Below are 24,315 nucleotides of genomic sequence, written 5' to 3'. Positions count from 1 at the left end.
TGGAGAATTAAATTTCCTTCTCCAAAAAGCTTGTCGGCAGAGGGGAGCATGAAGTACTCCGGGTAGACGGCTGCGCTGACTTTAGTCTTGATAAAACACAGTGTCCCTACACCAGCAGATGACATGGCTCCCCAAATCATCACTGATTATGGAAACATGAATCTTGACACTATTATGTGCTCTTTTCTCTACTACAAGCCTGCATTTCACACAATATGACGCACTTGTGAAGGTCTGGAACTATAGCCACAACCCAAGAGGCATGTGATGAAAGTGTCACAGACAGAAACCAGGACAGAACAAGGAGGAACAAAAAGATTGTATGATAGTATTGATCTTTATCTTACTAGTAATACTTGGTATCAGATCTGCAGTCTGTAGATCCTCCAGTAATACCATGTTAGCTTTGTGGCGTTTCTTGCAGGAGCCATCAATCACTCAGTGATGAGCAGCAGATTCCAGCTCTGGTCCCTACTAGATGCCATACTAGTGGCGAGAAGAATGGCACTAATCATGAGTGGCAGTACGAGGGACACAGTCTGACGGCTGAAATTGGATCCTTTCCTGTATTTGGGGTTCTATTTTGAAACGAAAGTGTCATCAAAAGAATTTCATAGGATTTGGTAACTATGTGATTCATAACATTTTTTTAAGTTCATTTTCCCTCTGTGCTTCATATGTGAATGATAACATTATAAACCTATAAAAGACACATTGAAACAACTTTATTCACCCCATGACTATGATTAAGGTGACACCACTAATACGAGGCAGCACCTTTAAATTGTTTCTTGTCAGTAATTGACTTTGACTTTAGGGAACTGGAAGTGGCCTTAGAAGTTATGCCCAACATAAATAATCCTCATATTTTCAGCAGCAAGCATCATGAGCACCTGGTATCTGATTTCGTGAGTACCAGCTGTTGTGAGCAGCGTCCGGCTGTAGCCATGTGATCCTGTCAACAGTTCAGACCCACTCCTAAACAGTGACAAAGACTTCTGGTACAGCTATGACGGTGCTGGAGGAAAAACCTTTTGCTGTGCAACTCTCCAATGTCTACTTCACTATACTGGCACTCTTCTGCTTCAAGTTATTTGTGAAAATCAGCCTCGCCATCCTCAGTCATTTCTACATAGTCCGGGGAAATCGTAAAGAAGCTGCTCGAATACAAGCAGAATTCTACACTGTGACCCAAGGACAAGGTACTGGACCCATAATACCCTGGTTATGCTAGTGATCAGTGTACATGGATTGTGGCTTTTCTCCAACTACAAGAAATCTGTATGGCTGTTAGCTGAGTGTAGGACAAATGATCATCTTAGTGATCAAGACCACAATTAGGAACTACGATCTGTCTGGCAAGTATGAAAAGATACAAACACTTTAGAATCTACACAGTTGATAAAATAACTCTGAGCTTTGTCCTCATGATTGTATATTAACCATGTATGTAAGAACACTAAAGATGAATATTGCACCAATATGAGCAGGGTTTTTTTGAAGCCTAGAAAATAGTTTTCAGTTACAGTAATATGTTCCCCATTTCCGCAATTACTGACCAAGTAGAAATACATTTTGGTTATATTTTACAAGGCTTATCCATTTATCTAAACAGCTATTCACTCAGCAAATGCAAATATGCACAAATATTGTCAATGGTAAATATTTGGTGAGGATTTTATTTATTTTGTGTATGTTGTGCCAGGTTGTTGGCTTTCTCCAGAGACTTACTGTATTTACTAGCCACAGTGGTTTATTTTGTTGCCTTTGGATACAGCTCAGTTTTGCACTTTACAAGCCACGTATATCTACTGAACAGTTCTGTCTTGTATCTTTGGGTGCTGTACGTAAAATTGACTTTAAAGTAATAAGGATATTATGATTCCATTTCAACCAGACAGTGGAAACTGTCTAAGGCTGCTTTCACACATCAGGTCTTTGGTTTCAGGCACAATCCGGCAGTTTCAGGCACAATCTAGATCAGTTTTTTTCTGATGCCTGATCCGTTTTTTCCCAATAGAGTTGTATTACTGCTGGATTGTGCCTGAAGGACATGCGTTTCATCCGTTTTGTGCCGGATCCGTCCCTTCAGGCTTTTTTGCCGGATACAAAAAACGTCTCCTGTAACGTTTTTTGTGTCCGGCGAAAAAGCCTTTAGGGACATTTCCGGCAATAAACGCATGGAACTGATGTGTGAAAGAACATTTCCGGCGACCGAATCCGTTTTTAACACACTGAGCATGCCTAGAAGCTTTGTTTTTGATTCTGGAATGGAGAATCTCTCTCTCTCTCTTCTCTCTCTCTCTCTTCTCTCTCTCTTCTCTCTCTCTTCTCTCTCCGGATCCAGCTAAAAAACGGATCCGGTGCATCAGTTTGCATCCGTTTTTTCACTATTTACACCGGATCCATTTTTTGGCAAATTTGCCAGATTGTGCCTGAAACCAAAAACCTGATGTGTGAAAGCAGCCTTAATGTGGATGAAATCTAAAGATTTGCAATCCTTGTAGTCCTTGTTTCTCCTATTGTAAAATATGAATATTTCTTAGCTGATTCTTCCAGATTTGTCATCTTCTTTTTCTGTGATATATATTGGTCATCAATTTTATTTTATAATTGTAGCAGTTTTCTGGCCTTCATAAATAATCACAAATCCAACGATCATTTGATTGAACAGTGTGGGTCTGACTATTAGGACCCCCACAAAGTACCTTGTGTCTTCCTATCTCCACAGTCCGCAAGACCCCATTTAGGATTTGAATGGAGCACACACTCCATTCAAGGTTTATAGCACTGATGAACATAGTTAAGCTCTGCCCTCAGAGAGCGAATCTTAATCAGGTCCATAATATAACATGTGGAAAGGAGTGTCCCCATTATTTCTTTATTATACATGCTTAAATAACGCCAACATATTTCATATCTTTTTACAGACATTATCATCACTGACTCCACTGGGGCCCACAATCTAAATTCCCTATCAGTATGTTCTTTTAGTATGTTTCAAAGCACATGGAGGACATACAAACACCTTGCAGATGTTGTGTTTTTGTGGATTTGAACCCAGGACCCCCAAACCACCCTTAAAGTACAATAAATGTAAGCAGTGTATATAGTATTACTAAACCCATGTAGCAAAGGTTTGTATACAGCCTTAGGCCGACGTCACACTACCGTGTTTTACGGACGTAAGAGGGGTGCTGAAAATACGGATTGCATACGGTACAATGCTTCTCTATGCCCCTGCTCCTATCAGCCGTATTTTACTGATCCGTATTATACGGTCTTCTACAGCCGTAGAAAATCGCAGCATGTTGCGTTTGTCACCGTATTGCGCAAAAAATACACCAATGAAAGTCTATGGGGGCCAGAAAAATACGGATTACACACGGACCAGCAGTGTGACTTGCGAGAAATACGCAGCGGTGTTCTATAGAAAAGCCGGCAATTCAGTGCGGTGTACAGTAAAATCACACTGACCGCTTACAATAGAATAGGTAGAATAAATGTGTACACATAGAATAGGTATAGATATATATATATATATATATGTCAGTGAGACACATATATGTATATATATTAATATTTCATACAGCGCTAGATAGCTTTAAAGCCGGTAATTCAATTGCCGGCTTTTGCTATCTCCTTCCTAAACCCGACATGATATGAGACATAGTTTACATACAGTAAACCATCTCATATTCCCATTTTTTTTTCATATTCCACACTACTAATGTTAGTAGTGTGTATGTGCAAAATTTGGGCGCTCTAGCTATTAAATTTAAGGGTTAAATGTCGGAAAAAATTGGCGTGGGCTCCCGCACAATTTTCTCCGCCAGAGTAGTAAAGCTAGTGACTGAGAGAAGATATTAATAACCTGGAGAGGGTCCAGCGTTATTGGCCCCCCCTGGCTAAAAACATCTGCCCCCAGCCACCCCAGAAAAGGCACAACTGCTGGATGTCCCTCGAGCGTGGGAAAAGTTCCCATGCTCGAGGTCATATGAGGACATCCAGCAGGGGGCGCATCACCGCGAATGAAGGTAACTACAGGTCATTGACCTACATTACCTTCATTCCCCGGGGTTTTACAGCCACGAGCACAGCTGCATTATAGCAGAGCTCCTGGCTGTAAAATATTTTAACCCCTTCAGACAGATTTACATTGTGGGACATTACAGATCATCGGAAGGTATGTATATTGTTGGTTTATGTTTCCTTTGTTACAGAGCGAGGATCTTCAGGTGGATTGAGAGAACAATAAAATATTCAAACAGACTGTATGTTCATTTCATTAAAATAATTTTTAATAATGTGTGTTTTTATTAACCATTTCATGCTATTGGATTAATAATGGATAGGTGTCAGAATTGACGCTTCTCCATTATTAATCTGGCTTAATGTCACCTTACAATAGCAAGGTAACATTAACCCTTCATTACCCCATATCCCACCGCTACACGGGAATGGGAAGAGAGTGGCCAAGTGCCAGAATAGGCGCATCTTCCAGATGTGCCTTTTCTGGGGTGGCTGGGGCAGATGTTTTTAGCCAAGGGGGGGGCCAAAAACCGTGGACCCTCTCCAGGCTATTAATATCTGCCCTCAGTCACTGGCTTTACTACTCTGGCTGGGAAAATTGCGCGGAAGCCCACGCCAATTTTTTCCGCCATTTAACCCTTAAATTTAATAGCTAGAGCGCCCAAATTTTGCACATACACACTACTAACATTAGTAGTGTGTAATATGCAAAAAAAAGGGGGATATGACATGGTTTACTGTATGTAAACCATGTCTTATATCATGTCGGGTTTAGGAAGGAGATAGCAATAGCCGGCAATTGAATTACCGGCTTTCTGCTATATCGCGCTGAAGTAAATATTAATATATATATATATATATATATATATATATATATATATATATATATATGTGTGTGTGTGTGTCTCAATGATATATATATATATATATATATTAATATTTACTTCAGCGCGATATAGCAGAAAGCCGATAATTCAATTCAATATATATATATATGTGTGTGTGTGTCTCAATGATTATATATATATATATGACAGTATATACGTTTTTATGATTTTTTGAGAACATGGATCCATTGTATGTCCGTATGTCGGTTTTGCAAGCCTGCGAGAAAATCTCGCAGTACGGATGCCATACGGATTACATACGGAGGATGCCATGCGCAAAATACGCTGACACCCTGCCTACGGAGGAGATATGGACCACTATTTTGGGGACTTTTCTGCGTATTACGGCCGTAAATTACGGACCGTATTTTTATACGCTGAGTATGACGCCGGCCTTACATTTACTTGGCAGGTCTTAGAGAGAAAAAATCTATCTTGGAAAAACACCTTTTGGAGCTTAATTTTAATTTTCTAAAAATGTACTGGAGAACCGTAGCTAGAGTTTCCTTCACTTAATTTAGTTTTCCATCCTTATCCTGCACCATACCTCTAAACTTTTAAAGATAAGAAAGAAGGACACAAAATGTAGCATGCAATGACAATTTTTATTTTACAACAAGCCAGTGAAGCCCATTAGTGTTCCCACATTATGGTGTCTCTTTAATGACCACTCTTTCATATGAATTGCCCACCAGGGCCAAGGGGTACTTGGTACTGGGTCCGGTCATTGTTAAAGGGGTGTCACGGTGGCGGCGACCGGAACCGTGGCCCTGGGCACCCAAATAAAAGGGATAGTTTTTAAAGGGAATTTTAAAGCAATAAAAGTTCGTGACGCCACCTGTGGTACTCGGTCAGGGGTGACCGACGCTGCTTAAAGGGGTCCTCTGGGGTGATGGTACGGCAGCAAGATGGTATCCCCAGGGCTCCCGGTGTGCTGGGCAGGGATGGTGTGGTGTGTGACGGGGTGTACGGCAGAGCAAGAAGGGACAACAGGCCGAGGGATGATTCAACAGATTTATTATCAAGAACGCTGGAACAACACATGCAGGTAGATCTACAGAGCCCACAATTAGTCCAACAGAACAGGTTCGGGGGCACCTCCCGATAATCCTTGTGCCAGCTAACAAAGCAATAGTCCACACGAGTCCAAGGGATCCCAAAACAATCCCACGAGCGACAAGATATGTCCTCAGCTCAAGTCTCGCCCCATTCGCTTCCGCAGTCACTGATGGACATGGGGTCTTGCCTCAGCTAAGAATCCCCACTCCATCTCCTTCAAGGATCAACTCACATCTGATCTCAAAATAAGAATGGATTGTCTGAGCTCCTGGGATCCGCCCATAAAGGGGGGTAGGGGTCACACCTTCTATTCAATGGTTAGGTCCACCAGAAGATTCTAGACTGGTGGGCTCCGCTTAAACTATGTAGTATGTACATTTGACTAGCCACCTGCTGTGAGGAAGAATGGCTATTCCTCCACTAGTGATGTTGACAAAGCTTAATTACATTAGAGCTTAGGGCTGCAAGTATTGGGGGAAGGAGACATATTGTTACAGGTGAACTCCCAGCACAAGAGAATACATAAATTACAGCTAATAGAAACCAGAGAACAGTTACATACATCAAATGGCATATTATTCAAATACAGGACAGGGCAAAAGTACATATCATGACATGGTGCCGGCAAATAAATGGAGGACACAGGGTTGCAACATCTTTACATGGTTTACTGGTTGAATAAGGCCACAGTCCAACAACAGGTGGTGATGAGGTCTGGCCAGCCTGTGGGCAATGGTGGATACCTCTCCCATGTGAGGTCCATAAGCCTTCCCGCTCGTGCTCGTATGTGAGGTCCTTGCTGTCTGTGGCTCCCTGACAAAGTCCTCTCTCTCCTGTCCTGGGACAGTGTGAGCCTTTTTATAGGGTCTCTATTAAGACCCGGGCTCTTCGTGTACTGCTGCACCTTCTGGTGTGGGTGCCCTCCAGTTCTGCTGTGCGACCTAGAGTTCAACACAACCTCGGGCTCCCGGTGCCCGGTTTCTGCGCTTCGGCTCAGAGAGTGCCCGGTCACAATTCCCCTCTAAGCTTTTTTCTTCTCCTTTGCTACTTTCCTCAGATGCTCACTATATTCCAACCCTTCATGTTATCTTTTGTCCTGGAACTGCAGCTCACACGTGGCTGCACAGCCCCACTCTCTGCTCCCACTCCTCTCTCCTCCACTGTCTCTGAACAACTAATCAACTCCTCCTCCAGACCAGAATACTTAAACCTGGGGAAGCTCCCCTGAATCCGGGTTCAGAGCTGCCCCTTCTGTCCTGCATTCAGAATGTGTTGAATGTAGGTGCTTTACCTGGTAAAGGGAATCCTCCTTGCCTCCAAGCATGATATCGCCTTCCCGGAAAGGAACGCAACATCACTGTAACAACTGGTTACCTGGGGTGTTATACATATTCTATATGCTACCTCCCCTCATAGTATGATACCCCCTATTGTTTGCACTACAAACAATATGCCTCCCACAGTTCCCTCCGCACATAGTATAATGTCCTCACATCCCGAAACACAGAATGATGTCCCCACACTGTATGATACCCTTCACAGCCCCCTCAAACAGTTTGATGCCACCACAGCTTCCATACACAATATAATGTCCTTGCAGCCCCACACACAGTATGATGCCTTCAACCCCTCACAAAGAGTATGATACCCTCCACAACCACCTGAGCACACTAATGCCCATCACAGTCTCCCTCATAGAGTATGATGCCCCTACAGCCCCCACACACAGTATGATTGCCACATAACCTTATACATAATAGAAGAGCCCAAACAGTCTCCTCACTCTCACAGTATAATGCCTCTATAGTCCCCCCACAAATTATGATGCCCCTGCAGCCCCTCAAATACACAATATGGTACCCCAAAGCCTCACATGCAAAATGGTGTCCCACACAGTCCCCTCCATACAATATGATGCCCCAAAGCCCCCCACCACACAGTGTAATTTCTCCATAACCCATGCCATACATCATGATACTCTCAAAGCCCTCAGACTGTAGTGCCCTCACAGCCCTAAAAAACAAACACAATGCCTATGCGTCCTCTCCTCTGCTGTTGGGGAGATTGTCTAGGTACGGTAATTACTTTTTTCATTTTATTTTTCTGTTGAACCACAATTCAATAGCCACAATTCAAAATGTCTGATTTTCATTCGTTAATATAAATTGAAAATTACTTTGATTAGTTTCTAGTTTCATTGTGGATTTATCTTACAGAAGGGTACCAACAATTTTGTATATGTGTGTAGACAGTGAGTATAAAAAGTCTACACGCCATTGTTAAAATATCAGAGTTTTGTCTTGTAAAAAAAATCATTCCAAGAAGAATCACTTTTGTCATCATCTATAATTTGTACAATTAAATTGAAAAATACATTAAATCTCTTCAGTGAATATAGAAAAATAAAGAAGTAAAATAATATGATTTCATAAATATGCACAACCTTAAACTAATACTTTGCTGAAGTACTGTTTGAATTTAAGATAGGATTTACTCTTAATAGCAGTAGCGCTACAAATCTGTCAGAATGCGAGGGCATCTCCTGTGTACAGCACCCTCTTTAGGTCAACCAGATTTTCAATTGGATTCAGGCCTATGTTCTGTCAGGGCTATTCCAACACTTTCATCTTCTTTGGGCTTCTTCCAGTGAATCCATTGTTTTGTTGATTTTAAAGTTATGTTTAGGTTCATTGTTGTGCTGAAAGGTGAAATTCATGTTCAGCCTTTTAACAGAGATCTGAAGGTTTTGTTGCAAAATTGACTGATATTTGGAATTTCTCATAATTTGCTCCACCTTGACTAACGTTCCCAGTTCCAGTTGCCAAAAAACAGCCTCAAAGCATAATACTGCCGCCAACATGCGTCACAATGGGTATGGTATTCTTTTGGTGTTATGCATATTAGCTTGCGCCAAACATGTCTTGTGAAATTATGGCAAAAAAGTTCAGATCATAACACATTTTCCCATATGCTTTTGGCAAACTTTATGTAAATTTTAGCAAAACATAGGCAGGCTTAGATGGTTTTCATTGTAATAAAAAAGCTTCCATCTTACCACCCTTCCACACAGGCCAGACATATGAAGAATATGCAGTGCTTGCCAGAACTACCTGCAGCTCATTTAACCCCTTACTGACATCGGACGGTATAGTACGTCCGATGTCAGCTCCCCTGCTTTGATGCAGGGCTCCGCGGTGAGCCCGCATCAAAGCCGGGACATGTCAGCTGTTTTGAACAGCTGACATGTGCCCGCAATAGCGGCGGGTGAAATCGCGATTCATCCGCCGCTATTAACTAGTTAAATGCCGCTGTCAAACGCAGACAGCAGCATTTAACTACCGCATCCAGCCGGGCGGCCGGAAATGACGTCATCGCCAACCCCCGTCACATGATCGGGGGTCGGCGATGCTTCTCCATTGTAACCATAGAGGTCCTTGAGACCTCTATGGTTACTGATCGCCTGTGGTCGGCGCTCACAGCACACCTGATTTTCTACTACATAGCAGCGAACAGCAGATCGCTGCTATGTAGCAGAGGCGATCGTGCTTTGCCTGCTTCTAGCCTCCCATGGAGGCTATTAAAGCATGGCAAAAGTTTAAAAAAAAGTTTAAAAAAAATGTGAAAAAAAAATAAATAAATAAAAGTTTAAATCACCCCCCTTTCACCCCAATCAAAATAAATCAATAAAAAAAAAATAAATCAAATCTACAGATATTTGGTATTGCCACGTTCAAAATCACCCAATCTATCAATAAAAAAAAGCATTAACCTGATCGCTAAATGGCGTAACGAGAAAAAAAATCGAAACGCCAGAATTACTTTTTTTTGGTCGCCGCGACATTGCATTAAAATGCAATAACGGGCGATCAAAAGCACGTATCTGCACTGAATTGGAATCATTAAAAACGCCAGCTCGGTACGCCAAAAATAAGCCCCAACCGACCCCAGATCATGAAAAATGGAGACGCTACGAGTATCGGAAAATGGCACAATTTTTTTTTTTTTTTTTTTTAGCAAAGTTTGGAATTTTTTTTCACTACTTAGGTAAAAAATAACCTAGTGATGTTAGGTGTCTCTATACTCGTAATGACCTGGAGAATCATAATGGCAGGTCAGTTTTAGCATTTAGTGAACCTAGCAAAAAAGCCAAAAAAAAAAAACAAGTGTGGGATTGCACTTTTTTTGCAATTTCAGCGCACTTGGAATTTTTTTCCCGTTTTCTAGTACAAGACATGGTAAAACCAATGATGTCGTTCAAAAGTACAACTCGTCCCGCAAAAAATAAGCCCTCACATGGCCAAATTGACGGAAAAATAAAAAAGTTATGGCTCTGAGAAGGAGGAGAGTGAAAAACGAACACGGAAAAACGAAAAATCCCACGGTCATGAAGGAGTTAATGTTGCTGTAGGCCTCTTGGTAGCCTACCAGACTAATTCCCATTTTTATCTTTTCAGCAATTTTTAAAGGGTGTCTAGTTCTAGGTAGTTTCCCTGTTGTGCTGGTAAGTTGTGATGATGGTCTTCACAGAGTTCCATGATATTTCTAATGCCTTGGAAATATTTTGTACCCTTCTCCTGACTGATAGCTTTCAACAATGAGATCCTACTGCTGTGTTATAAGCTGTTTACATACCATTTGCTGTAAAATGCAACTAATTTCCCACCTACAAAGAATGGAAAAGTCTGTATTTTTTTTATCGTAGGCACACTTCAACTGTGAGAGACAAAATCTAAAACTAAAAACCAGAAAATCACATTGTATGATTTGTACATAATTAATTTGCATTTTATTGCATGAAAAAAGTATTTGATACAATAGAAAAACAAAACTTTAATATTTAGTACCAAAATCTTTTGTTTGCAATTAGAGGTCAGACATGTCCTGTAGTTTTTTTACCAAGTTTGCACAGACTGCAGCAGGGATTTTCACTCCTCCATACAGATCTTCAGATCGTTCAGGTTTCGGAGCTATCGCTGGGCAACATTGAGTTTCAACTCCCTACAAAGATTTTCTGTTGGGTTCTGGTCTGGAGACTGGCTAGGCCACTCCATTACCTTGAAATGCTTCTTACTGAGCCACCCCTTAGTTGCCCTGGCTGTGTGATTTGGGTCATTGTCATGCTGGTACACCCAGCCTTGACCCATTTTCAATGCTCTTACTGAGTGAAGAAGGTTGTTGGCCAAAATCTCGCAATACAGGACCCTGTCCATCCTCCCTTCAATACAGTGCAGTCGTCTTGTCCTCTTTGCAGAAAAGAAAAGCAAAGTATGATGTTTCCCCCACATGCATAATGGTTGGGATGGTATTTTGGGGATTGTACTCATCCTTCTTCCTCCAAACACAGCGTTTTCTGTCTCCGCCATCTAATATTGTAACCCTGATTATCTGTTTGCGTAATTGCAGGTTTCTCAGTATGGATGTTCATATCTTTATTTGTTTTTAGTGCTTTGGCTCCCTCTAGCGGTCAGAGTTATGTTGGCAGTTCAGTCTTGTTTTTGTATTATCTATGTCTGATTCTCCTCCTCCTTTGCAATGCATTATGGTAGCTCAGCCTCCATTTCCCTCCATGTTTCCTTTCACTTTCTTCGGTTTGCCTTCAAGGAAAGACGCTTCACTTCATCCCCCTTGCGATTGCATTGCCGGTATGTCTTTATGCTTCCTATAGATATTTCTGCTCTATATTAGCTTAGTTTAACCAGTTGTACTCCTAGTTTAGTCACTAGCTTTCTAAATGTTATGCATAATGTATATCATGTGTATTATGTATCTGTTCTATGCCATGCACTGATTCTATGTATATCATTGTTCACAGTTTCACCGCATCAATATACCACTACGTTTAATAAAGCACAGACTCAATCACAGTCTCCTTATTGGACCCCGGTATAGCGGTTTAGCTGACTGTATAGCTACGTATGAGCCTGCCTCAGCTAGTGAGGACAGAACAGTGAAACGGCAGCCATCCAACTAGTGGGATTCAAGTCATCGGCTACTCAGAGACTAAATACAGCTACAGCAATCTCTGCACAGCCAAGCACTTTCCCAAGACACCATGTCTCACAAATCGCATAGGACAAGATCTGTTACTTCTGTCTCCTCAAAGACAACATCCATCAGCAGCGCTGTCGCCATTGCCCGCGCAAATGCTGAAGCTGCCAAAATACGAGCGAGCTTTGCTGACCAAGAGATGCAACTTAAATTAGAAAAAGCACGCCTAGATGACGAAGAGAGAAGGTCGCGCTTAGAGAGAGCCAATCAAGAGAGAAGGTTGCAGTTAGAAAAAGCATGCATAGATGATGAGAGAGCCGATCAAGAGAGAAGGTTGCAGTTAGAAAAAGCACGCATAGATGATGAGAGAGCCGATCAAGAGAGAAGGTCGCAGTTAGAGAAGGCACGTGTGGATGCCGCCTTAGAAAGCCTAGCAGCAAAAAGGGAAGCTGCCGCAGCCCTCGCCGAAGCAGAATCGCTAGAAGCCGCGCAAAATCCCAAGCTGCATAGCCAAAGCAGTACGTCGAGTCTGGAGTTTCCACTGCAAGACTCACCACAATGCACATCTCAGTATGTTAATGACCTTCCTGATCCAAACTATAACCCTGAACCAGTACCAAAACCAGAATACGACACCTCCAGCGAAGTGAGCGAGAGTCGTCACGAGGCTCAGGACAGAAACAAACTCGAAAATGTGAGGCAAAACAACTCTGCTAATGACTACCTTGCCCCTCATCAGGTAACCAACGTGGATCACCCTGCTGACGCACCGTACATCAGGCCGAAGCAATACGACACTGGCTGGCGCCACCATGAGGACACTAACAGGTACGAACGCACCTCACATCACTATCAGGGCGACCCGTCACCAGTATACTCTGCTGACAACCGGTTCACGACAGAATTTGCCAAGTTCTTCACTCGACGTGAACTGGTTGCCAAGGGACTCATGAAATTCACTGTCTGAGCTGAAGGTTACAGAGCTTGGAAAGCTTCCTTCCAAAATGTCATTAGAGACTTGGGGCTACAACACAGGGAAGAGATAGACCTGTTAGTCAAATACCTGGGAGAAGAGTCAGTCAAACACGCAGTAAGGATCAGAGACATTAATATAAACCGCCCTGAGACTGGCCTCAAAGAGATCTGGAAAAGGCTGGATGAGTGTTACGGCTCATCAGAAGTAATAGAAAGAGCCTTGTTCAAAAGAATCGATGACTTTCCTAAAATATCTAACAAAGGTCTCCAGAAACTTAGAGAGCTAAGCGACTTGCTAAAGGAAGTCCAAGTTGCCAAATACGAGGACGACCTACAGGGACTTGCATTTCTCGACACAGCCAGAGGTGTTAACGCTATAGTCCAGAAGTTGCCCTACAATCTACAGGAGAGGTGGCTCACACATGGTTCCACGTACAAATACAAACACAGCGTTCCATTCCCTCCCTTCTCCGTTTTTGTAGACTTCATACACCAACAAGCAAGAATTAGAAACGATCCCAGCTTTGACTTTGCAATACCATATGCCACACCGTCACCACCTGCAAATCCATGCAGAACATCTGTGGCAGTACACAAGACTTATGTTTCTTCTTCAGGTTCTAATTACAGGTCTGCTGGCTGCTCCCAATCAGAGACAAAGGTGCAGGACCCTGACAAGCAGTGCCCACTTCATCAGAAGCCTCATCCTCTCCTGAAATGCAAAGCCTTCAGAGGAAAATCTATGCCAGATCGCAGAAGCTTCCTGAAAGAAAACGGTATCTGCTACAAGTGCTGCTCGTCCACAGTTCATCTCGCCAAGGACTGCAAGGTCAGTGTAAAATGCACAGAATGTGGCACCACAGACCATAACACCGCTCTACACCCTGGCCCAGCTCCATGGAGTACACAAAACACACCTGCTGACAGTGAGCATGGCGGGGAGGAAAGGAACACTGATACAGCTATGCCAGAGATCACTTCACAATGCACCGAGGTCTGCAAAGGGACAATAGACAGTAGGTCCTGTTCAAAAATATGCCTCGTCAAAGTATACCCGAAGGGCCATAGAGACCAAGCTGTAAGACTGTATGCTATCTTGGATGATCAAAGTAATCGATCCTTGGCTAGATCAACGTTCTTTGACCTATTCAACATCAAAGGGCCAAGCACTCCCTACTCCTTAAAGACGTGTGCAGGTACTGTGACAACAGCAGGCAGGAAAGCTACTGACTACCAGATCGAGTCTTTAGACGGACAATTCTGCCTACCGCTACCTACGATCATCGAATGTAACCAGATCCCAGACAACAGATCTGAAATCCCTACACCAGATGTAGCAATCCATCACGCTCACTTAAAACGAATAGCACACCTTATACCGGAACTCAACCATCAGGCCCAGATAATTCTGCTGTTGGGGAGAGATATCCTGCAGGTTCATAAAGTGAGACGTTATATCAATGGACTCCACAATGCTCCCTATGCCCAAAGGCTAGACCTAGGATGGGTCATAATTGGCAACGTATGCTTGGGACGCATGCACGCCCCATCTTCTGTGACAAGCATGCTGACAAATACATTGGAGAAAGGACGTCCATCTCTGTTTCAACCTTGTAACAATGAGTTCCATGTCAGGGAACTGCCACACAGCATCCAACTGCCCAACCATCTAATAGACTTTACTCACGACAGCAGTATAGTGTCGGGAAGCTATGAGGATCAGTTAGGGTGCACAGTCTTTTAGAGAACTAAGCAGGACAACCAAGTGGCAATGTCGGTAGAGGACAAGTTGTTCTTAGAGGTAATGGACAAGGGATTCATTAAAGATGAGACCAACAGCTGGGTCGCACCTCTTCCCTTCAAAACCCACAGACCACGTCTACCGAACAACAGAAATCAGGCATTACAACGTTTCTCCTCTCTCAAACGTAATCTGCAAAAGAAACCAGAGATGAAAGATCACTTTTTCTCCTTCATGTCAAAGATTTTTGAAAACCGTCACGCAGAACTAGCTGCCACTCTCAAAGACTCTGAAGAATGCTGGTTCCTACCCATGTTCGGAGTATACCACCCTAAAAAACCAGGCCAGATCAGAGTCGTGTTTGATTCCAGTGCTAAGTTTAATGATGTCTCCCTGAATGACGTTCTACTGACAGGACCAGACCTCAATAACAAACTACTGGGTGTACTTATGCGCTTCCGTAAGGATTCCATTGCCTTCATTGCTGACATCCAGCAAATGTTCCATTGTTTCCTTGTGAGAGAGGGAGACAGGAACTTCCTAAGGCTACGTTCACATTAGCGTTGCGCGCCGGTGCGTCGGCGACACAACGGCGACGCAATGCACGACGCATCAAAAAACGCACGCAAACGCACGCAAGAACGCTGCGTTTTGCGACGCGTGCGTCGTTTTTTGACGAAAATCGGATGCACAAAAAATGCAACTTGTTGCATTTTCTTGCGTCCGACGCTAGCGTCGAAAACGACGCACGTGTCGGAAAACGCACAAAAAAAAACGCACGCGTCCCCCATGTTAAACATAGGGGTGAGTCGCCGCTGCGTCGCCGACGCAACAGCGACGCACATTAGCGAAACGCTAATGTGAACGTAGCCTAAGATTCTTCTGGTACAGAGACAATGATCCTACTAAAGAAGTCACGGAGTATCGCATGAGAGTGCACATCTTTGGCAACAGTCCTTCACCTGCAGTCGCCATTTATGGACTCAAAAGGTCGGCTCAGGAAGGAGAAGCAGAATACGGAGCAGATGTCAGACAATTCATGGAAAAGGACTTTTATGTTGATGACTGTCTAAAAGCCATGCCTTCAAATGAGACTGCCATCAGTCTCCTCAGGAGAGCCCAGGACATGCTTGCCTGCTCGAACCTTAGGCTTCATAAAATAGCCTCAAACAGCCAAGAACTCATGGAAGAATTCCCTTCTCAGGACCTATGTAATGGTCTCAGAGACCTGGACCTGGGGTCAGATCCCGCACCAATGCAACGCAGCCTCGGGCTTCTCTGGAATCTGCAGTCAGACACTTTCACCTTTCAGGTCAGCCAGGAAGAGAGGCCTTTCACACGTAGAGGCGTCCTGTCTACCATCAACAGTCTGTATGATCCCTTGGGTTTCGCAGCTCCTGTTACTATACAAGGCAAGGCCCTACTAAGAGACTTAACTAGGGAAACATCTGACTGGGATGCCACTTTGCCACCTGATAAGAGGATCCAGTGGGAAGAGTGGAAGAACTCGTTAGCGGCACTCTCCAACTTGCATATGCCAAGACCATACACCCCTGTGCCATCTACTGAGATACAGAGCCAAAGACTGTACGTATTTGCAGATGCTTCTGTGAAAGCAATTGCCGCTGTTGCCTACCTCAAAACTGTAGACTCCAAATGTCAGTGCCACATTGGTTTCATCATGGGAAAGGCCAAACTCGCACCACAACCAGAGCACACTATACCCAGGTTAGAGCTTTGTGCCGCAGTCTTAGTCATTGAGTTAGCGGAGTTCATCGCATCCGAAATGGATATCGACCTGACACAGGCCAAGTTCTACTCAGACAGCAAAGTAGTCCTGGGATATATCCACAACGAAACCAGGCGATTCTACGTTTATGTCAATAACAGAGTGCTACGAATCAGGAGATCAGTTCACCCACAGCAGTGGCATTACATACCCACAGACCAGAATCCCGCAGATCATGCAACTAGAGCAGTTGACGCAAGTCGACTAGGAAGCACAACGTGGTTCTCTGGACCAAAACTATTGTACATTGAGGAATGTTTTCCAGACACCTTCGAACTAGTAGGAGAGGACTCAGATGCTGAAATCCGCCCTCAGGTGTCTACACTACATACAATGACCTCTGTTATCCAGCTTGGATCTTGCAGGTTCGACAGATTCTCAAGTTGGAAGTCACTTACTCGAGCCATTACCTGCCTGACACATATAGCTCGCTCATTCATGGCTACCAGAACTCGTGACATGGAAAAATGTAAAGGAGCAGCGAGGCTTACCCACTAAAGCCTAATCACCTTCATGGCTGAAGCTGCAGCTATAATCAATGCAAGACCCCTGGTTCCAGTTCCTAACGACCCTGAGGAGCCCTTGTTATTGACTCCAGCTACTCTACTTACCCAGAAAACGGGACTGTCCAGTGCCCCTCCAGGAGGATTCGATGCGAAGGACCTCTACAAGCGCCAATGGAGACAGGTACAAAGTCTTGCAAATACTTTCCGGGACAGGTGGCGCAAACAATATTTGTCTACCCTGCAGCCACGGATGAAGTGGCAATCTACTAAACCTAATCTGAACATAGGTGACCTTGTTCTTGTGAAAGACTGTCAAATTCATCGGAACCAGTGGCCACTTGGCCTAGTTACCACAACGTTCCCGAGCAAGGACGGCAACGTCCACAAAGTTGAGCTAAGGTTGACCAAAGGGAATGAACCTAAGACATTTTCCAGACCGGTATCTGAACTGGTCCTATTGTTGCCTTCGGAAGAAAGGAGTAGTGACATCCGTTGATGCCAGACGGGGAGTGTTCTGTCTCCGCCATCTAATATTGTAACCCTGATTATCTGTTTGCGTAATTGCAGGTTTCTCAGTATGGATGTTCATATCTTTATTTGTTTTTAGTGCTTTGGCTCCCTCTAGCGGTCAGAGTTATGTTGGCAGTTCAATCTTGTTTTTGTATTATCCATGTCTGATTCTCCTCCTCCTTTGCAATGCATTATGGTAGCTCAGCCTCCATTTCCCTCCATTTTTCCTTTCACTTTCTTCGGTTTGCCTTCAAGGAAAGACGCTTCACTTCATCCCCCTTGCGATTGCGTTGCCGGTATGTCTTTATGCTTCCTATAGATATTTCTGCTCTATATTAGCTTAGTTTAACCAGTTGTACTCCTAGTTTAGTCACTAGCTTTCTAAATGTTATGCATAATGTATATCATGTGTATTATGTATCTGTTCTATGCCATGCACTGATTCTATGTATATCATTGTTCACAGTTTCACCGCATCAATATACCACTACGTTTAATAAAGCACAGACTCAACCACAGTCTCCTTATTGGACCCCGGTATAGCGGTTTAGCTGACTGTATAGCTACGTATGAGCCTGCCTCAGCTAGTGAGGACAGAACACAGCGCGTGTAGTTGAACCCCAAAAAGTTCTCTTTTGGTCTTATCTGATCACATGACCTTCTCTCATGCTTCCTCTAGATCATCCAGACGGTCATTGGTGAACTTCAAAAGGGTCTGGACATGTGCAGGCATGAGCATGATGATTTTGCGTGTCCTGCAGGATTTTAATCCATGACGGCACAGTGTGTTAATGTTTGAGACTGTGGTCCCAGCTCTTTTCAGGTCATTAACTAGGTCCTCCCATGTAATTTTGGGCTGCTTCCTGACCTTTCTCAGAATCATCCCTGCCACACGAGGCGAGATCTTGCATGGAGGTTCAGACCGAGGAAGATTGACAGTCATCTTGTGTTTTCTCCATTTTGTAATAATCGTGCCAATAGTTGTTGTCTTCTCATCCAGCTGCTTGCCTACTGTCCTGTAGCCCATTCCAGCCTTGTGCAGGTCTACAGTTTTGTCCCTGGTGTCCTTAGACAGCTCTTTGGTCTTGACCATAGTGGAGATGTTGGACTGTGATTGATTGTGTGGACAATTGACTTTTATACAGGTAACGGGTTCAAACAGGTGCAATTAATACAGGTAATGAGTGCAGAGTAGGAGAGTGTCTTAAAGAAAAACTAACAGTTCTGTGAGAGCCAGAATCCTTGCTGGTTGGTAGGTGATCAAATATTTATTTCATGTAATAAAGTGCAATTTAATTATCTAAAAATCATGCATGTGATTTTGTGATTTTCTGTTTTTTATTTTTAGATTCTCTCTCACAGATGAAGTGTACTTACGATAAAAATTCAGACCTCACCATTCTTTGCAGGTGGGAAATCTTGCAAAATAGGCAGTGCATCAAATACCAAATTTTTCAGATTATAAGATGCACTTGATCCCTAAAATTAGGGGGAAAATGGGGATGCGTCTTATAAAGAAAACACTGTTCTTACTGAAGGGTCAAAGCTGCGGGCTCGGTGTGCGATGGTGGTACGGCGGGGAGCGGTGGTCCTGTGGTGGTGGTATGGTGGCGAGTGGTAGCCCTGCAGTGGTGGCATATGGTGGCCGCCATTGTTCTTCTGGGGTCCAGATTCTCATTCGGCGCAGGCACAGATGAAGGAAAGTCAAGATCTCCATCTTCGCCTGCCTCTACGCGATGTCTCCATGAAAATAGCCGCGGATGTGGCACAAGCGCAGATGGAGATCTCAGCACCAAGATCTCAGGAGATGAGATCTCAGCACCAAGATCTCCATCTGCACATGCGCCGCCCCGGCAGCCATTTCCCGGAGTACACCGCATAGTAAACAGTTTTTTCCCTATTTTTCTCCTCAAAATTTGGGGTGCATCTTATAATCCGGTGTGTCTTATAAACCGCAAAATACGGTTTTTATTTTCTCTACTGTAAATTTGTATTTCATGTTTTTTACTTAAACTATAGAATTGCATTGTTTTTTTAAATTACTATCAGTATGGTGTGCCGGTTTTCCTGACATACTTTTGACACACTCTATGTTCTTTGTAGGTGGGAAAACTTTCAAAATTGGCAGTGTATCAAATACTAATTTTCCCTGCTGTATATTTGTTTTCAGATATATAAAAATTTTGCATATATAAAAGTTTCAAGAGAAACTCAACTTTGCTTCTAATTTTTATGAAACCATGCTTTATATTGAGTCCATACTCTCGGCTATATGTGCATTCCTGTCTGCTGAGGTACGAATTTCATGACGTGCATGATAAATATGGAAAAATCAATTACAATGTTTGGTTACTCTTTTAATCAACCTTTTTGTTCCAAATGAAAATAGCAAAAGGTAATTAAAAAAAATTACATTTGATATTGCTGCATGCAAAATCACCTCAATCAATAAAATAGAAAAATAGAGATCAATTAATGCCGAAATATAACCTGTCAACAGCTCCAGTGTTTCATGGAGCGGCGCAGAGGTCACGTTTTACTACAAGCCTATGAGAGCCTCGTTCTGTCTCTCATAGACTTGCATTGAGAACTTGTGACGTAGCTTCTGACTTCCAGCCAGTCAGAAGCTGCACTCAGAAGATGGCTCCGCGGGACCATAAAGGTGATGAAAAACGGCCACTGCAGCCCTGTAAAAAACACTAGATTGGTTCTTTAAGATGTATAACACCCTAATTCATTTAGAGCATTCTTTAGCTGACAAGTAAAAAATGTGTTCCATTATGCCATTCACCGTCATGACCAGGCCAAATCTTACAACTCTGACCAGTGTCACTTTATGTGGTAAAAACTCTAAAAAAAAAAAAATGCTTCAACGATTCCGAGATTGTTTTCTCTTGACATATTGTACTTAATGCTAGTTGTAAAATTTGTTCGATATGACTGGCCCTTATTTATGAAAAAAAATCGAACATTTGGCTAAAATTTTGGCAAAATCAATCTTGCCATCAGACAAGGTGACTTTCTGGATTTGTTTTCTCATTTTGACTCTCATAGTTGTGGTCTACCCATGATGTCAATTACAGGCCTTTCTCATCTTGTTTAGTGGGAGAACTTGCACAATTGGTGGCTGACTAAATACTTTTTTCCCCACTGTATGTGTGTGACTATTTTTGTTTTGAAGTCCATGCCAAAGAGTGGAAAAACTGATGGACGCAGAACCAAGTAGCCAGAGTCATGTGTTTCTTGTCCCAGCTTTTAACAATTGATAGTGTCAGTCAGCAACAGTTGTTGTGGGAAATAAAGTGCAGATCACATTCTCAGCATTCATTCCAGACAGATCACAGGACTATAAATAAGAAGTAAATGTACACTATGTTTGCATAGGTTATTGTACCTTACTGTACTTTGTCATCGCTCTCAGAGTAGAAACATCCATTAGTTTACAGGACAACTGCAACACTGATCAAATTTCAATCTCCAGACTATGATATATATGAAGTTCTGGAAATATATAGAGACATATGTTATATCCAGCCAAAATATTTTTTCCCTGTTAGTACCGTTCTTGGCTTTAGACACGGAATATATTAATCACTTTGCCCTCAGAAATACACACGGATTAAGCAAGAGCAACATGGCGATGTAAGATCATAATGTTACTTTACACATCGTATCTAATGATAGACAATATAGTCAATTATCAGTGACCTGATAAAAATGAACCATCCTGGATTTCTGTGTGACCACAGTCCCCATCATTAGTTGTGACTGACAGCTTGATATTTATGATCTTAATGCTGTCCAGCCACAAGTCATCTTGTAGCTCTAGCTGTACATGTTGGATGCAGTCAGCTACAGGTGATGGCCATGCTTATAATGTCCTGTGGATATAAGGTAAAATCTTGGTCCAACCCCTTTTACTAAAATACACTAATTTTTACATCCTAAGATGATAGGACCAAAGGTACCAATCGTAGCGTGTTTAGGTCTTAGGCCGGGGTCACACTTGCGAGTGCAATGCGAGAAACTCGCACGACTCTCTCACATCAATACCCTGCACTGCTGGCACTCGGGAACGGCGGCAGTGCCGGGTATTGATGCGAGAGACTCGTGCAAGTTTCTCGCATTACACTCGCAAGTGTGACCCCGGTCTTAGGCTATGATCACATGTTGCGTTTTTGCAAATTAACCCCTTTCCGACGTTGGGCATAATAGTACACCTAACTGCTTTTTACAGTACCAGCAAAAATGTTGCGGATTTGCCTGTGGAGTTTTCCGCACAGAATCTGCATCTCTTGCCAGAAAACGCAGCTAAAAATCTGGGCATTTTTGTGTATTTTTTTTGTACGGATTTGATGCAATTTTTATGCTTTTTTTATTTGTTTTTTCATGCGGATTTGTATGCATTTTTGAAAGCTATATAAAGATCTATTATTAAAAAAAAAAAAAAAGAATTGTGATGTCATTTCTTGTCCAACCTCTTCATTTACATACTCCATTGAAGAATAATGTTTACACACACATAGAAAGATAGATAGATAGATCTATAGATAGATAATAGATAGATAGATGATAGATAATAGATAGATAGATCTATAGATAGATAATACCAAGCCCGATGTTAAATATAAATACATAATAAAATGGTACATAAAGAGTTAAATAAAGATATACAAAATCTGCATTGGCTGGGGTCACACTAGCGAAAAACTCGCACAAGTCTTGCACCTCAATACCCAGCACTGCCGCTGGCACTTGGACCGGTGCGTTCAGCTACATAGAAATAAATGCAGCCTCACACTCCAGTCCCGAGTGTCGAAGGCAGTGCCGGGTATTGAGGTGCCCGACTCGTGCGAGTTTCTCACAAGTGTGACCCTGGCCTTAAACGCAATATCTTTTTAATTTAAAAAAATTGAAAAAAAATTGCGTGCGCTCCAACGCAATTTTCAAGTCCAGAGTGGGAAAGCCAGCGACTGGGGGCTGATGTTTATAGCCTGGGAAGGGGTTAATACCCATGGAGCTTCCCAGGCTACGAATATCAGCCTGCAGCTGTATATTTAGCCTTTATTGGCTATTAGGACCCCCCCAAAAAAATGAAAAAATGGTGTGGGGTCCCCCTATAATTTATAGCCAGAAAGGCTATGCAGACAGCTGTGGGCTGATATTCATAGCCTACAGAGGGGCCATGGATATTGACCCCCCTGGCTTCAAATACCAGCTCCCAGCCACCCCAGAAATGGCGCATCTGTAGGATGCGCCAATTCTGGCACTTAGCCTCTCCCAACTGCCCTGTAGTGGTTGCATATGGGATAATAAGAGGTTAATGTCACCTTTGATTGTAAAGTGATATTAAGCCCGGTTAGTAATGGAGAGGCATCAATAAGACACCTATCCATTACTAATCCTATAGTAGTGAAAGAGTTAAAAAAAGGACACAGCCAGAAAAAAGTATTTTAATATTCTTAATTTCACCATACTTACAACCACCATCGATCACCTGCAAAAAATAAAAAATAAATCCAGTTAATAACGAGTGTCCCACGACGATCTCCCGTATAGAACAGTGACATCGGGTGATGTCACTGCTCTATAGGCCTCCAGTGAGACACTGACAGGAAACAATGGCTCCTGCAGTGTTATCACTGAGGGTTCAATGAGTTAATTGCTCTCACTTTACTGCACTGCTGCGTGAGAATTTTCCCACGCAGCTGTGCCGCAAGTGACAGTATGAACTATACTGTACTCACAGCGGCAGAGGGATACAGTGTGGAAGGATACCTTCAGCCATTGTATCACCGGTGCCCCTGCAGATGTGACAACTCTCCACGGGAGATCGTCGTGGGACACTTATTATTACGTGGATTACTGCGGATCAGGGAGTATATTGTTGGTTTATTATTTTTTATATTTATTACATGTGATCAATGGCTTTGAGGATTAGCTGTGTGGTGAGTATCTACTGTGTGTTGTATGTACTGTATGTATGTGTTTGTTTTTTGGGGATTTTTTTTACACTTGAACACAGTAGCCGGATGATGGGACTATACTGTGCCATCATCTGGCTAGATATCATTGTAGCAGGCATAGCCGGATGGGACTAGTAGTCCTATCGGACGATGTCTGCCTACACACAGACCTGCACGCACACAGCACCGCACACCCGCACGCACAAACACACACAGCCCCACAGACCCCTGCACAGCCCGGCACAGAGCTGCAGATCCCCGCACAGCCCCGCAGACCCCCGCACAGCCCCACAGACCCCAGCACAGCACCGCAGACCCCGGCACAGCCCCGCAGACACACACAGATACACACAAACACCAGCACACAGACACGTACATCTTCTCCGCACACACACAGTCTCTGCCCACACACAGTCTCCGCCCACATCACACACACACACACTCTTCCCCCTCCCGATCTGCAGCATTTCATCCACAGCAAATCTGCAGATTTTTACATCTGCGGGTTTGCTGCGGATTGGCCTGACACAATGGAAGTCAATGGGTGCAGAAACGCTGCAGATCCGCAAAAAGAATTTAAATGCTGCGGAAAATAAAACGCTGCGATTCCGCGTGTTTTTTTCCACAGCATGTGCACGACGTTTTTGTGTTTCCCATTGATTAACATTGTGTGCACAACCCACTGTGGATTTGAGGCAATTCCGTGCTTCCAAATACGCTGCGGAAATGCATCAAAATCCACAACGTGCGCACATACCCTTGTTGTTTTCCTGACTGAATTTGAAAGTTGATGCTTTTTTGAAAACTGTAACAATTCTTTCAATTTTTTTCCACCCATAGAAAGCAATGAGCAAGTGCAAAA

This window comes from Ranitomeya imitator, chromosome 1 (assembly GCF_032444005.1).
Source record: "Ranitomeya imitator isolate aRanImi1 chromosome 1, aRanImi1.pri, whole genome shotgun sequence".
Taxonomy (NCBI): Eukaryota; Metazoa; Chordata; class Amphibia; order Anura; family Dendrobatidae; genus Ranitomeya; species Ranitomeya imitator.
Note: the sequence above shows the minus strand (reverse complement) of the source record.